The sequence below is a fragment of the Neopelma chrysocephalum genome, unplaced genomic scaffold, assembly GCF_003984885.1.
Source record: "Neopelma chrysocephalum unplaced genomic scaffold, ASM398488v2 Primary Assembly neopelma1_62, whole genome shotgun sequence".
NCBI lineage: Eukaryota > Metazoa > Chordata > Aves > Passeriformes > Pipridae > Neopelma > Neopelma chrysocephalum.
In genome coordinates this window covers 5,576,967-5,591,114 of record NW_020897719.1, presented here as the reverse complement: position 1 = coordinate 5,591,114, position 14,148 = coordinate 5,576,967, and the positions used below count along the sequence as shown (strand labels likewise).

General features: G+C 39.5%; 2 long non-coding RNA genes across 4 annotated transcripts; one reads left to right on the top strand and one right to left on the bottom strand.

Annotated features, from left to right (window-relative positions):
• The first annotated feature begins 4,570 nt into the window (after positions 1 to 4,570).
• LOC113967050 lies at positions 4,571 to 7,319 on the top strand. The gene is made up of 2 exons (XR_003534074.1): positions 4,571 to 4,726; positions 7,119 to 7,319. It is a non-coding gene; the product is annotated as an uncharacterized LOC113967050 (long non-coding RNA).
• Positions 6,395 to 10,810, bottom strand: LOC113967008. Of its 3 annotated transcripts, none has more exons than XR_003534048.1 (4): positions 10,718 to 10,810; positions 8,284 to 8,362; positions 7,071 to 7,261; positions 6,395 to 6,475 (listed from the first exon to the last, which is right to left on the bottom strand). It is a non-coding gene; the product is annotated as an uncharacterized LOC113967008 (long non-coding RNA). The 3 variants fall into 3 exon arrangements; XR_003534047.1 differs by having other exon boundaries at positions 8,284 to 8,365; positions 10,718 to 10,805; XR_003534046.1 differs by lacking the exon at positions 10,718 to 10,810 and having other exon boundaries at positions 8,284 to 8,453.
• Positions 10,811 to 14,148: the final 3,338 nt, after the last annotated feature.

Sequence of the window (14,148 nt, the reverse complement as noted above, 5' to 3'; positions counted from 1 at the left end):
AGGAGGAGAAGGGGAAGGAGGAGAAGGGGAAGCATCAATGCACTTGAAAAAGAATTACAAACTTGGGCCACAAATCAGTGTTTGATGTTTCCAAAGGGGCATTGTGAATGTTGTTAAATGAAATGAAAGCAACATGAAAGAAGAAAAAAACTAAACCCCAAGATGTTTCAAAGTTCTAGTTATGCTTACCAGTGGCAATTCTTCCTTTTACTGTTGGATCATTTACTCAGCCAATAGAGAGTTAATGAACAAAAATGATGTCACTTCAAGGGTGGGAAAAAGACTTCTTGGTGTCCATTCAAAAGAAGGACATTCAATACCTGACTTCAATAGGAAGTGACACTTAATTAAGCAGCCTGTCGTCTTAGACACCAAAGAGATAATAAAAGGTAATGTGAGAGATACAGCTGGAAGTGAATCAGAATGGAATTCAGGTTTATTAACACCAGGACGGGTGCAAGTCTTTGGCAATGAATGCAATTTGAGTTTTCCAGTTCAACAGTCTTCTTTGAACAAAGTCTTCTGTCTTACAAGGTTATTCTTAATTTTAGGCAAATGTACCTGAGAATCCCACTTAACAGCTCCAGATAGGGAAAAAAACCAAACACATAAAAATCTACAGATATTCAAACATATCCCTTGCAGTCTAGTTTTGAAAAGATACAAATGGGACCAGTTGTCTTACTGCAGCTGATGTTCAGTGTAACATATACCATTTGTCTACCAATGTATATTGCACAGACTGGCAACTCTGAGACAGACAATACACTTAAAATTAAAAAAAAATTCCCTTAACTTCAGAGTAAGGACAATTGTATATTTCCTGACAACAGCATGCCCGCAGCACCAATCTCTTCTCATTACAGACCATATTTTTTAGATGTAATGATATCAGTGAGGTTATGTCCTCCTATTTAACAGACTGTGATCCATGTAATTTTCATTTCAGTGTTTGGATTGTAGGAGTTGGCTCACGTAGGATTGAATCTGTATAATTTCAAACATTGTTGTTCCTAACAGTGGTTTTTAGATGGTTGTCAAAAGTAGCCTCTATTCACGGTGTGCATACTATCACATACAATATCTTGCCTTTGGCTTAATTGACAATATGACATGTAATATAGCCTTTATATGGACATCTTGAAATCTTCAGAAATTTTCCCAACATAAATATTAGATTACTCAAAACATTGTTTCTAGATTACAGTCAATACCTGGTGCAGCTTCTCAGACAATGTATGGAGAAAAAATTAATGGAAAATGCAATGCACACATGAATAATGGATACAAACGACTTGAGAAGTAACTCATTTTGCAAAAAAAATACTGGGCTGTTGAAGTGGAAAGTGATAATTTTATGCAGTGCCACAGTATCAGGAGGAAAAAAGTGGGCTTTAGTTCTTTAGTTCCATTAGCAAAACAAACAGAGACAAAATATCACTTATTTGCCTCTTGATGCCATTTCCTTCCATGCTTCTGTCAGCTTCTCTCAAGTCTCTGCAAACTGAGGAGCCTCAGACAAGTTGGGCTCTTTCTTCTGCTTTTAGCAGAGGCTATTTTGAATTGTGCACCTGGGAACTCATTCCATGGGAGGCACAAGGCACAGTCTCTGTCTTGTAGCACAGCCCAGAATAGCACTTCCTTTTCCTTCTCTCAAGCAGGAGCGCCCATCCATCTTGACCCAACAAGGGCATTTTGGTACTCTCAAAATTTCGTGTGGCAAATATCATTCACACTGGAGAACTGTGGTGATGGAAACTCCATGCGTGGCTTACAGTTAGGGGTGGCAATTACTCCTTTGAGTAATTGAGTCTCATTTCTCTTTTTCAGAACAAGATGTGCAATTGAGTGACCCCAGCTGCCCCTGGAGTCAGGCTTGCTCTAAAGCCATCACTACTCTGGTGTTGATCATGTCACCTTGCCCCACTCTTAAGTTGTTGAAAAGACATAGGTTTACCTCGACATAGAAGCTCTCATGTAGCTCCATGGTAGTAGGCCCTCTACAGAAGTTTAAAAGAGAGATCTGGCTCTGTCCTCTGTATGTAATAGAAAGATGTAAACAGAGGAAAGGAGGTAAGACAAGGCAAAAATAAAATAGACATAATTAGTATAAAGAACAGAAGTAAACTGTGCTGAACTTTGACTTCCTCTCCAGACTGCTCTTTCACTCTGCATTATTAGATCCTGCACAAGAATGATAAAAGCAAATATTCCTGTCAGCATCTTCACATGGGAAACCATTCTGGTATGTTCTTGGGTATCAGTCTAATAGCACACATATTCTACACTGAAGATTATAACCTCCTGTTGCAATGGGAATGAACTCTCATTTTTTTCCATGCCTAATTATTACATTCTATGTGTCTGTGGCTCATTAAAGAATACTAAGACGAAGATGCTATATATGCACAACAGAATGTGGATATACACACACAGAGATGTACACGTGTATATATGCATACTGTTTTCACACATTCACATTTATAAAGACATACTATTTTTTAATGTATATGTTATGGAATGGGAACCCAATACTGCCAATAGGAAAACTAGTGGAGATTTTATTTATTTACCTTTTAAATTGGAACCAGAGAGACAACGAGAATTTATTGATACCACTTTTGTTGCAATCCTCAACAAGGTACTTACGCTTTCCAAAATTAGCACTAACATGCAATTTGGAATCTTAATTCCTGCTCTGTAAAGAAAAATCACTGAATTAAAAGCTGTGTTATTTTCATGATTTAGGAATTAGTTTCACAAGATAATGTGTGGAAAATAGAGTGCAAAAGAGAGCACTGTGAGATAAGAAGAAAGACAGCACGGTGAGATAAGAAGAAGCAGCATTCCCTACAGCACTATTCTGTTCTACTTCTGTTTTCTGTATGGCACATCAGGAAGTTTTCCCGGTATTTGTATGCTCTGTGTGTAGCTCCCTGCTGTTATCTACCTGGCTTTGGCTAATTGGAACATTAGCAGAATGGAGTGCTTGACTTGGTAGCTGAGGATTGCTTAAAAATAGTTTTTAACCAATGACTCATTTCTGAGTGGGCTTTATGATGGGTGGGCTCTGTCACCAATGAGATCTTTACATCTTTGTAAAGATCATCTTATCATCCTGGGACTCTTTGAATACCAACATGCCTGGACAAAGGCAGAATGACTGGTGAGCTTGGTGGTTTAATGCCTTTTCCTGTACCAGAAATATGAGTTGCTAACACAGCAGGAACTTTTCCTCCTTTGCAATGATACCGCCATAATTTTGAGTGACAAGTAGAAACTATAATACTGTGACAAAGCTCTCTGGGTCATTTAAGAGCATTAATCAGAAAACAGCATTCAATCGCTGTTGCATTCCTGAAATACTCTTCGCTGTTTACCCTGGGAGCAGCTGTCATTACCTCTTGTTAGCAGAGAGCCTACACAAAGAGGGTCTTTAAGGTAGCCAAGGTGGTGCCCAATCTGATCTCTCTTCTGGCAGTCCCAGAGCTGCCTGTGTGTGCTGAGCATACCCTATTCCTTTTACCTCTTCCCTTAGTAGTCTACAAAACATCCAGTTTCACTGAATAGAAATACCGTTTGGTAGATAAGTACTATCAAAGGGCCAGATGCTTTGCAGCAACTTTGCAGCACAAGACCCACACACAGGCTGCTGTATTCTTTGCATTGTGAAACAACAGGAATGACAACCAGTGAAATGGAAGAACATAAAGCAAGCAAACAGGTCATCAGTAGAAATCCTACATCACACCAGACAACATGCGTACATTTGTACTTTGCATAGTTTTAGATAAAGCAGAGGAACCCTCCCATGTGATTAACATTTTATATATGAGTAGAGGCATATTTAACTAATGAAACATTTAATAGGTTCATGAAAAACATGGCAATTCAGTGTGAGCCAGACTGAAACACTACAGTAATCTTTATGGTTCTTTTTATATATGTTGTTCTCTAGGTACAGTTTAAGATTTATCTTCACTTTAATTTTAAATCCTTTACTTTAAAGGGAGGCCAGTGACCACTCCAGGGGAAAAAAAAAGAAAATCAACACTGCCACTTGCCTCCTTACAAAAAAATTTCCAGAATGTAACTGCGCCCATAATTTGATACCAGCTTATTCTAAGATGAACTTTTAGCAAAAAAATCCAATAAAATCCAATTATATTTTCTTGCAAATCTTCCAAAACAGAGAAAAATTGGGTTTAGGAAAAATGCTTTGGAAGTTTGAGGCTCTCCAGTATCCAGGGCTAATTAAAGGACAATGACTATCTCATTTTGGAGATTCATGGTCAACACAAAATTTTGTTACTTAAGCTTTTAAGTAATTTCTTACTTAACCCAATCAGAAGAGCAAATTTGACAAGTGCATCAAAACTATATTGCTGATTCAAATTGCAACAAAAACACATATTTACTCCTTGTGTATTAAACTGGATTCTCAGGGATATTTGCACAGGCCTCTTACTTTTGAACTCTCAGATTCGCTTTTGCTCTGTCATGGAGGTTCTCAAGAACCTTGTCCTGCTGTTACCATGTCACAGAGGACACTAGGCACAGCGAAGCTTACGTTCTCATCGCTCATCATGCAGAAAACTGCTGAAGTAACAACATTGCTTAATAAATTAAGACCACGTATAAGGCAAAGCCAGAGGGCATTTAAGTAAATAAAATGCCTAGAAGTCATCAGTAGGACCTACCTTACTGTTTGGAAATGTCTTAAGCAGTAAGTATTACTGGGTGTCCCTCTCTTCCTTCTGGGAATGTTTTAAGCAATAAGTTACTAGATATTACTGGGTGTACCTGGTGTTACTTTCTCCCTTTCCACTACTGGGAGAACTGAGCTTACATAGCTATGTCCCACAGGGACACAAACAGAAAGGTATTTGCTATGACTACTCTGGCAGTCATATGCTACAGTACTGTCTGCAAACTCAGGATATTTTAGCCGTTCATACACATGAATGCATCCTGGGCTCTCAGAAAGCCTGTGGTTACCTGGTTACCTGTCCATGTGAAAATTTGTTAGTTTGTGGGGGGGTTTTTCCTAGCATTAAATACCAGAGATTTTCCTATTTGCCATAGCAAGCCTCTCACTCAATATGACATGCTGACTGGTTGAGACAGTTTCAAAGCTATGGGACAATCATGGATCTGGCAGATCTCCTTATGGTTGGGACCCAAGTAATCAATCATGTGGAGTGGTCATTTGGTGAGAGTGGGAAGCTTTTCACTATTGATGGAAATGGGCCAGGCTGAAGGAAGAAGCTGAGAAGGAACCAGATATAATTGATTTGAAATCATACATTATGAGTTAGAATGCTATTAAAAACTTCCTCCTTCTCCTCAAGCATTTACTAGCATTTCTACACCATTGTATGTGCATATCAATTATGCACATAATTTTTCTAATGTATCTACAGCACATCTATGTTCATCACTGCTATAAGCACGTACTTCTGATGTGTCTGGCCCTACATCAAGCACCTAGAGAAGAGTTGTGCTTTTGATATATTTCTTTCCTCAGAGAGCTTCTCCTCTGAAACAGTCTTATTACTGACAAAATTCACAGTCCATAATTTCACACTGACTGGCCATATAACAACATATTCCCTCCCTGACTAGCTCCCACATCAGGGTTTGCCTCAGAAACAGCAAAAGGTATTGTGGGCAGAAAAATGGAGTCTCATTCCCTTTAATACAGGCCTTCTGCAAGTCAGTGTTCCCACAACATACTGAGGGAAAGCTAGTTTTCAAGACTATTTGTATTCACCTCTTTCTGCAAACAATAGCCTACCAGATGAATAACAGATGAGGTGGGTACATATCCACCAGCTGAGCAGTCGAATAAGTAAATAACAAGGCACATACTTGCAAACATCTGTCTGCCACTGCAAACAAATCCTACCTGTAGAAGGTCACCTCCCCCTCATGCCTAAATATTGTGCCTTTCTCTGTAGTGGTTTAGGACTCCACTCTTCATGCTGACCAGCTTTCTTGGCTCAGCACCAGATATCTTCCTGGGCATCCTGGATGGTGAAGTCAGCAGAGAATTTCACCCAGGAATAAGACACCCAAATACCTTCTTTAAGAATCTGTTCTTGAAAATCAACATCAGACTTGGCTACAGGCAAAGGAATTACACCTGAAACCTTGGTTTCAGAAAAAATTGAGACGTTTTCACGTAAATCATCATATAATTGATCCAACAGATATTGTATTCGGGGAACAAAAGTGACAGGCATACATTAGCAGCTGTCACACACTCTTAAATTCAACCTCCCTTCCCTGTGCCCTTTCCCCAAAGAGCTTCACCCCACTAACCATTATGCAATGTCAGAGCTGTCTGGAAATACATCTCCCGAATATAACAAGTAGACACATGAAAAATTAGTCTCAGTAGATGTAAGTTTCTTTGCTGTTGCTTTTATTTGTGAAAATTCTCTGCTTTTAAACTCTGTACAGACTCTGTGACCTGGAGGCAGAGGAGAGATGGTAATGGAATAGGTCAACTTTTCTGTTTGTTGGTTTTAAGGAAAAGTTCTAGTGCTTATTGAACTGATGAAGTCTGGCTGCCTATGTTTTTTTTTTTTATCTTGTGGTTGATTGCAAGCTCTGATTAAAGCTACTCCCAGGGAAGGGGCACTTATAAGAACTCTCTCCAGAGTGGATTCTCTACTATATGAGCTCACTCTTCAGCCTTTAGTCAGGGCACTTCAGGAGTTTCCAATCTATCTGGCTTGCTAATTTCACAAAATTTATAAAAATGTAATTATCTTTGAATTCATTTAATTTGTCTTTAATTCATCCACCAAATTCAAAAGTTATTGCTGGCAACAGAGAAGCAAATTATAATTAAGTAAGAAACTGGGCTAAAATCAACCACAGGGCTTCCCTCCTTCCCTTTCTCTCATGCACATGCATGCACACACAGACACACAAAAAGAGGGAAGAAAATGTGTGAAAATATCTTAACATACCTGATGAGAGAAATGAACCCTGATAGGGCAGGCTGTCCCCCATCTGTATGCTCGCCCTTGAATTCCAATGATCTCTAAAAATCTTCCTACCAGCCTGCAGGTTGGTGGGAATTCCTTTTGTTGTTTCTTCCTATCCAGTGACCTCCTCTCTGCTGCCTTCAAGTAAGGGAAGAATCTCCATTGCTAACACGACATTCACTGCAATCATTGCTGGAGTAACCTCAGCTGCTACCAGCAGCATTGAGCCCTCAAGGCCAGACGTACAAAGCTGAAGGATTCTCCTGTCAAGAAAAATATACTGTGACCTGGTAAAAGATAAAGAGAATCTTAGAAAGCTTCACATTATCTTCCAGTATTTCTTGCTAGTCTGTGTCATTGCTGCTTTGTGTGGACAGAGAAGTGGAATGAATTTTTTTCAACTAAATCTCATCTTTTCTCACCATAAAAATAGGTCAACCAAAAATCTAAAGGAAGTCCCTTCAATAAATTTTCTGCCATAAATCTAGTTGGTGTTCCACTGTTTATAGCTGCAGTCTACTAATCTATTCAATCTCTTTATCACAAGGGATTTCATTACAGTCCTGTTAGTAATTACTCACAAGAGTTAGAGTGCTGTCTCCATCCAGTGGTGAAACATTAAAAATGTTGCTTTCCCAGAGCTTCAGTTTTTCAGACTTTTTGCAAAGCATGAAATACGTGATGTCTTGATTTTAAATTGCGCAACTAGCAATCAGATGATGACATTGGAAGATCCTATATGAGACCTAAAAATCACATTCCCTCTGTAACAAAATGGGGTATTCTTTTATCATAAAAATCTCATCAACTAATGCCATGGGTTTTAATTCTTATCCTCCTTCAGATTTCATCTTTGTCTTTGAAAGCTAATATTCTTCTGCCAGCATAACCATATCTGGACACAAGAAAGCAGAGTCTCACCTACCTCCCTTTCCTCTTCCTCTTCCAGTTTAATACAGCTACATCAATAACCTCCTCTTTGTTAATGTAAAAAAAGCACTTCTACCAGTTTATATTTTTCAAACCTGGCAGTAGGAGAACACCACTAAAGAGAGTGCAGGATTTGACAAACTACCATGGCTTTGCCAAAAGAGTCTCAGTAATTAGTTAAGCTCTGGTTCATTGCCTTTCTTATGAAATGTTGATTTTAGCTACCACAGACAGAAAAGAACAAAACGCAGGCAGAGCTGGCTAGCAGCACCCAAAGGAAAGCCGGGTTTATTCCTCACTGTAGCAACTTGTGTTTAAGTCTTTCAGAGACCGGATGCCCCCGCTTGACTCTTACCTTGGCCTCCAGGAATACATTCTTGTTTTCCTTTCTCTTTGTTTTTGGCCTGGCCTCAGGAAACACTCAGTCTCTGATTCTCCTCGAAAAGAAGAGAAAAAATAATGCTGTTTCAGTAGGGCAACAGCAACTTTATAAAAAATGGTGTGAAAGGTTAATTCAGACAATAAACGGCCTGTGCCAGGCTCTCAGCAATGTTACCTTGACCTGCTCTTTGTTTTGTTTTGTTTTCCCTAACTGCTTTTGAGTATGCCAAGGCCTGGCTGGTCTCCAGAAACCAGGAGCTGCAAAGCAGTGCAATTCCATTTCTAAGTCATCTCCTTGGACTACCCTCAAGGCAGCAGTGGCACAGTTCAGACTGTGTGTCTTTGTATTGTGAGGGCGCTGCTGAAGCCTGTACAGATGCACTGTATGTTCTGCATGTGTTTGAAGCTGCAGTATGGGACTGGGAAGAAATCAATTTTTTCAATGTTATCTTTCAGCATTTTAAATCCATGTGTGGCCCATTCTCTTTGGAAGGCATGATAGCTCTCAAGTTGATAAAAAAGAAGTGTCAGCAAAGCTGTGCCTGAGAAATTTGGAGAGCTGCTGCTGAATGCTCAGTTGCTATTCCCATCAGCTGCCAGGTCATACTCCTGATTGCAGAAAGTTTTGAAATTAGACCTGCCAGAAAGTTCAGGAGTGTTTGGACCACCTCCTTGTTTTGGATCAGTTCCTAGATAACAGTATCAGCAGACAACTTGATTCATTCAAATGGTCCTTCTAAACTGAACAGGACCAGCAAGTTATTAGCACACCAAGTTATGTATGAAAATATGCTGAGAATCTAGTTTTAATCTCCCATTAGGTCAAAGTGCAAATCTGGAAGTACTGGGGATAGTTCCCCTTTCATTGCCGAATTACTAATTTAAAGCTTTTCATTTTTATAGAAGGAAATCTACCTCCCTCAGGAAAAGCATTAGTTTATTATAAAATTAAGAATTAAACAATCTTCCTTTTTATTTCACATAGATTTCTTTAAAATAGATAATGTATTTCTTTGAAAAGACGTGACCTTTTGAATATATTTTCTCCAAGTCCCTAGGACTTCTCTATATCTCTTCCTGGCCAACTGTACACCCACATACACCACCACCACACTCAGGCTCCACTGTCAAGGAGAGCACTCAGGTGGGACTTGGATGGTTCTGCTGGTCCTTTGAAGAAGACACTAAAAAACATCTGCATACCTTAAACAGTCCAATGAGAGAACCTGTGAGTTGTCACCTCTGCTCAGGAGCGGTTCAAGAAGTCCAGAAACAGTGCTATTGGAGCCAACCTGCCCCTAGACAGGGGCCGCTGCCCCGCTGCTATTTAGGTGAACCCCACATGAACTGCATTGCCTAAAAAGTATGTATATTTTTCCATTAAAAAACAATCATAGAGAGAAAAAATTGTTACCCTTGCCATTCGAGGACAAAAGTATGGTGTCAACACTGTGTATTCAGTGGGGATGTGAAGTTAGGTTCTAGCCCCTCTTCATCATACTTACTGCCACATTCACCTTCATTTTTCATCTTCTTTAACAGATGCATTCTCCTAAAACCTTGCTGTAAGAGATACTTGTAATCACCTACCTGCATTTCCAGACAAGACGATTGTAAAGGTACAGATTCCTATCAATGAGACAGAGACTGTCTATCATATTCAGCTGATTTATCAGTTCATGATAAATGCACCCCATGACTCACAAATCCTCTGGTCCCATCAGCCTGCAGTGACCTGAGAGTTCTCCACCATACTTTACACAGAAGTAACTCTGGCAAATTTACAACACCCTTGGGAATAGGTCCTGAACTGCTCAAACTCTCATATAAGTCACTCATTGTATTTAAATCCTCTGGTCCACGGAATTATTCATGTACCCTTTGTCCAAGGAAAGAAAAATTAGATCATAGAAGTCTTTTCATGGAAAGGTTCCTCTGTTTGTTAAATTAAAACAAGTCAAGATAGCTATCACCTATTTCTTCATTCTGATTGCAGTGTTTCCAGAATCTCACAGGGCTTTGCTTAAATCATAGCAGTCATGTTCTGAGTAACTGCCAGCAGAACGGGCAGTGACCATGTATCATTGGATTCTTGCCTAGTTTTGTTTCTCAGATATCTCTCTTGTTCATCCCTGCAAATAACTCCAGGCTCAAGGTTAAGTAGAGTTGAAGCTTTTACATGCCTACCCCCACCTCGCAAAGACTGCTGACTGCCACTCTGGGGACTCACAAAGCTTCCTAAACCTGTGGCAATGGATGTTTGGAAAGAGTCCTGCCAAAGGTGGATTGATGAATCCCTCCAGAAGCCATTGATGATTTTTTTTTCCTCCCCTAGTCCAAATGATGACTTTGAGGTTGAGTCTTCTAAATAGATAGTTAATAGCAAACAACAGGAAGTCTGAATGAACCTCTAAAGAATCCTCCCCTTGGAGTTAGCTGCATATCTAAAGCAAAGTTTGCTGCCTGTCTTTCAGGTCCATACTGTGGACACTGTGGTTCTGTGCTATGTAAAAAAATTCTGAACCTTTCTAGTATATCATTAGCTACAGGGTTGGTAAACATTGACTTCCCTCCTATTCCTGGAGGATTAACTTCTTACAGATGCAGTTTGTGATAAATAACTGAAACTTGAGGGGAAACATAATCTGTTGTCAGAAATCCTTCCTGTCAGGGCATTATTGTGCTGCGTGCTGGGATTTCTCCACCTATGTTCCAGTATTCCCAGGTTAGGACACACCCATGTCTCTAGGAACTCAGTTCAGTGTTGCTCTGCTGTTCTCTCAAAACATACACTAATTCCAGATGACAAGGGGAACAGGACACCTTTCAATCTGACAGCACTCCACGTACCTCACAGCTATGCATGGCTGTATCTGCATATCTGTGCTTACAGTTCTGCATCACAGAGGTAGAGACTCAGAGCACAGGGGTGCACAGTAACTAGAAGGGCTGAGAGCCACCATGCAGCAGCACAAGGCACTCTGTGCGTACACGTGTGTATACAAGTTTGTATAAGAGCAAGTAAAAAAAGAGAGGAAATCTCAGACATCCCTGAATAATCTGCAGGCTTTATAAAACCAATCAAGTAGAAGAGACATACATTTACAAAAGGGGATCTGAACTCAAGTGACCTTTTCTGAGAAGTTTTTTTATCCTATATTTGGCTCTTCAGGGAGAATGCAACACATATATAATTCTGAGAGATACATATGAAAATATCATACTAATAAATTAACTAACCGAGGAAGCTACAGGTAATCTTAACTGCTGGCCTCTGCAAAATTAGTTGAAGTCATTTTAGGTAAGTAATAATTCACTGATCAAACCTTAATGACAGTCTACCTTCACAAGCCAGGGTTGGGTGTCAAATTGGCACACGAAATATAAAAGATCTCTGTTTCATATTTTCTATACTCCTGCATATACATTTTCATAGCAAACTGTAAAAAACATGATGAGGAATGCAAATAAGATTCAATTTCTTCTACTGTACTCCTAAATATATCTGCCTTTCTTTTAATCTGATCTTATTCCTTAATTTTCTCTTGAATTCTGATCTGTAGAATTCAGATTGTGTAATTTGCAGCTATCCATTGATTTTATAATTTGCCTCTCAGAAGACCAGACACAGTAGTCTTAGATGATAAGAAATTACCAATATGGGTGAAAAAGACAACAAGACTAAAATTCTTTCTTCTAATAAAGAACATTAATAACACTAATGAATAACACTAAGCATGTAGTCAGAATTTGTCCTTTAAAACCACACTACTGGAAGAGACTTAGCTGTATCTGCACAGAGAAAATCACATTAAACTGAGTATGAATGTACCTGCAAAACTGCACTTGCTAGAAGACATACTAACAAACTGGCAGGTGAGCACAAAAAACAACAGAATTATTAACAAACTTCAATATAGTATGGAATTTTAAGAGTCTTAAAACATCAGAATGGCTGCACTAGCTCAAACCAAAGGTCTTTCAAGTCTAATATTCTGTCTCCAACTGTTTCAGTAGTGAACCACTTGGAAGGTTACCACAGGGTAAGCACATTTGTTTTTCCCTTCTGCTGCCCTTAGCTCCAATTTTTTTCTGCTCAGGGAATTCCTGAGCTTGAAGAGGTTTATCTGTTTATTAAACCACAACAGAAAACTATTCCAAGATTTGCCCAGTTCCACCTTGAACCTGTCTCACAGTCTTGTCACCACCCTATTTTTTTGCAAGTTCTGTTAGTCTATCATCTCTTGCATGAAGAACTGCTTATTTTCTTTATTTTCCTGAAAATGACTGGTCCTTGCAGCCCAAAAGACCACGAACAGTCAATCCCTATGCATTATCTCGTTACCATTGGTGATTCTGTAGGCCTCTACATATACCCCACAGCCACTTCTCACAGCTGGAGAACACTAATCAGCTCAGTCAAACCTCCTATGCAAGCTCTTCCATCTAATTATCCCTGCTGCCATTTTCCAAATCCCTTCCAGTTTTAACATTGTGTCTTGAAGATTAGGGGATCAGAACAGACCACAGTAGTCAAGAGGTAGATAAACCATGGATTTATATGATGGCATAACTATGTTCTCTTCATTGTTTACTCCTTCCTAAAAATCTGGTTTGTTTTGCTCATGGCTCCTAGACACAGAGCTGATGTTTTTCTGGACCTGTTCCCTACAACTACAAGGTCTTGCTACTGGTAATCGTCAAATCTAGGCCCATTACTTTTCATTTTACTCCATGAACATCACCTTACATTCATCTACTTTGTCCTCCACTTTCCACTTTATTGTTCAGTCATTTAAGCTTCATTGGAAGTAACAATATTCACTGATATTGCTAATCTACTTATACAAGAAATAAGCATAAAGAGATCACCCTTACAGCCATTCTTTCACATTTTTAATGCAACAAAATTTCAGGTTACTTTTTCTCCTCTTTATAATAGTTCTTTATAACAGTTCCAGAAAGAAGAAACACAATCTCTACAGAAAAACCAGCTTATCAATGGATTTTTAAAAACAAACAAACAAACAAACAAAAACAAACAAAAAACCAACACCAAAACAACACCCAAAACCCCCACAACTTTCTGGGCAGAATCACCTCCCATGTACATGTTGACTTCAAATAGAGTGTGCTGGTTTAAAAGTTAACCAGCAGGGGAAATGAACTCAACTCAAAAGAGAGATTATAAGTCAGAATAACAATTTATTAAAATAATACAGTAAGTACAATGATACAGACAGACAAGTGGTTTTAACCCACAAAACCCAAATGTATAACCCAGCACCCTGGGGCATGAACACTAGTGGTGTTCCTTGCCCCCCCTCCCCGAGTCCAAAGTAAAGGGAGAGGGGAAAAACCTGCTGGTGGGAGAGCTGCTGCAGTCTGGTCAAAAGTGGTGATTGCAGTCCAGTTGAGGGTGGTGGTCTCAGTCTAGTTGAGAGTGGTGGTCTGCAGTCTTCCTCTGGATCCCACGAGTGGTGCCAAGGTTCCGAAACTCCCAGTTTATATATTCTCCAGTTCAGGCGGGAGTGCTCAGTCCCTCCCTCAGAGCGGGGAATTCCATAAAAGGGCATGAGGAGTGCTTAGTCCCTCCCTCAGAGCAGGGAATTCCATAAAAGGGTATGAGGACAGGAACATCTTCCCACCTCGCAGGCCTCTACTGACAACAGTTTCTGGGAAATGGCATGGAAGGCTATAGAATACACAGTTTTGGGTTACACCCATCCAGTGATGAATTGGTCCCAGCCGTTCTAACCAGGACATAGAGTAAAACATTTAGGTATGTTAGAATGTGTTAGATGACTAATATATTTCCTGAACATAATTTTTGTATTTA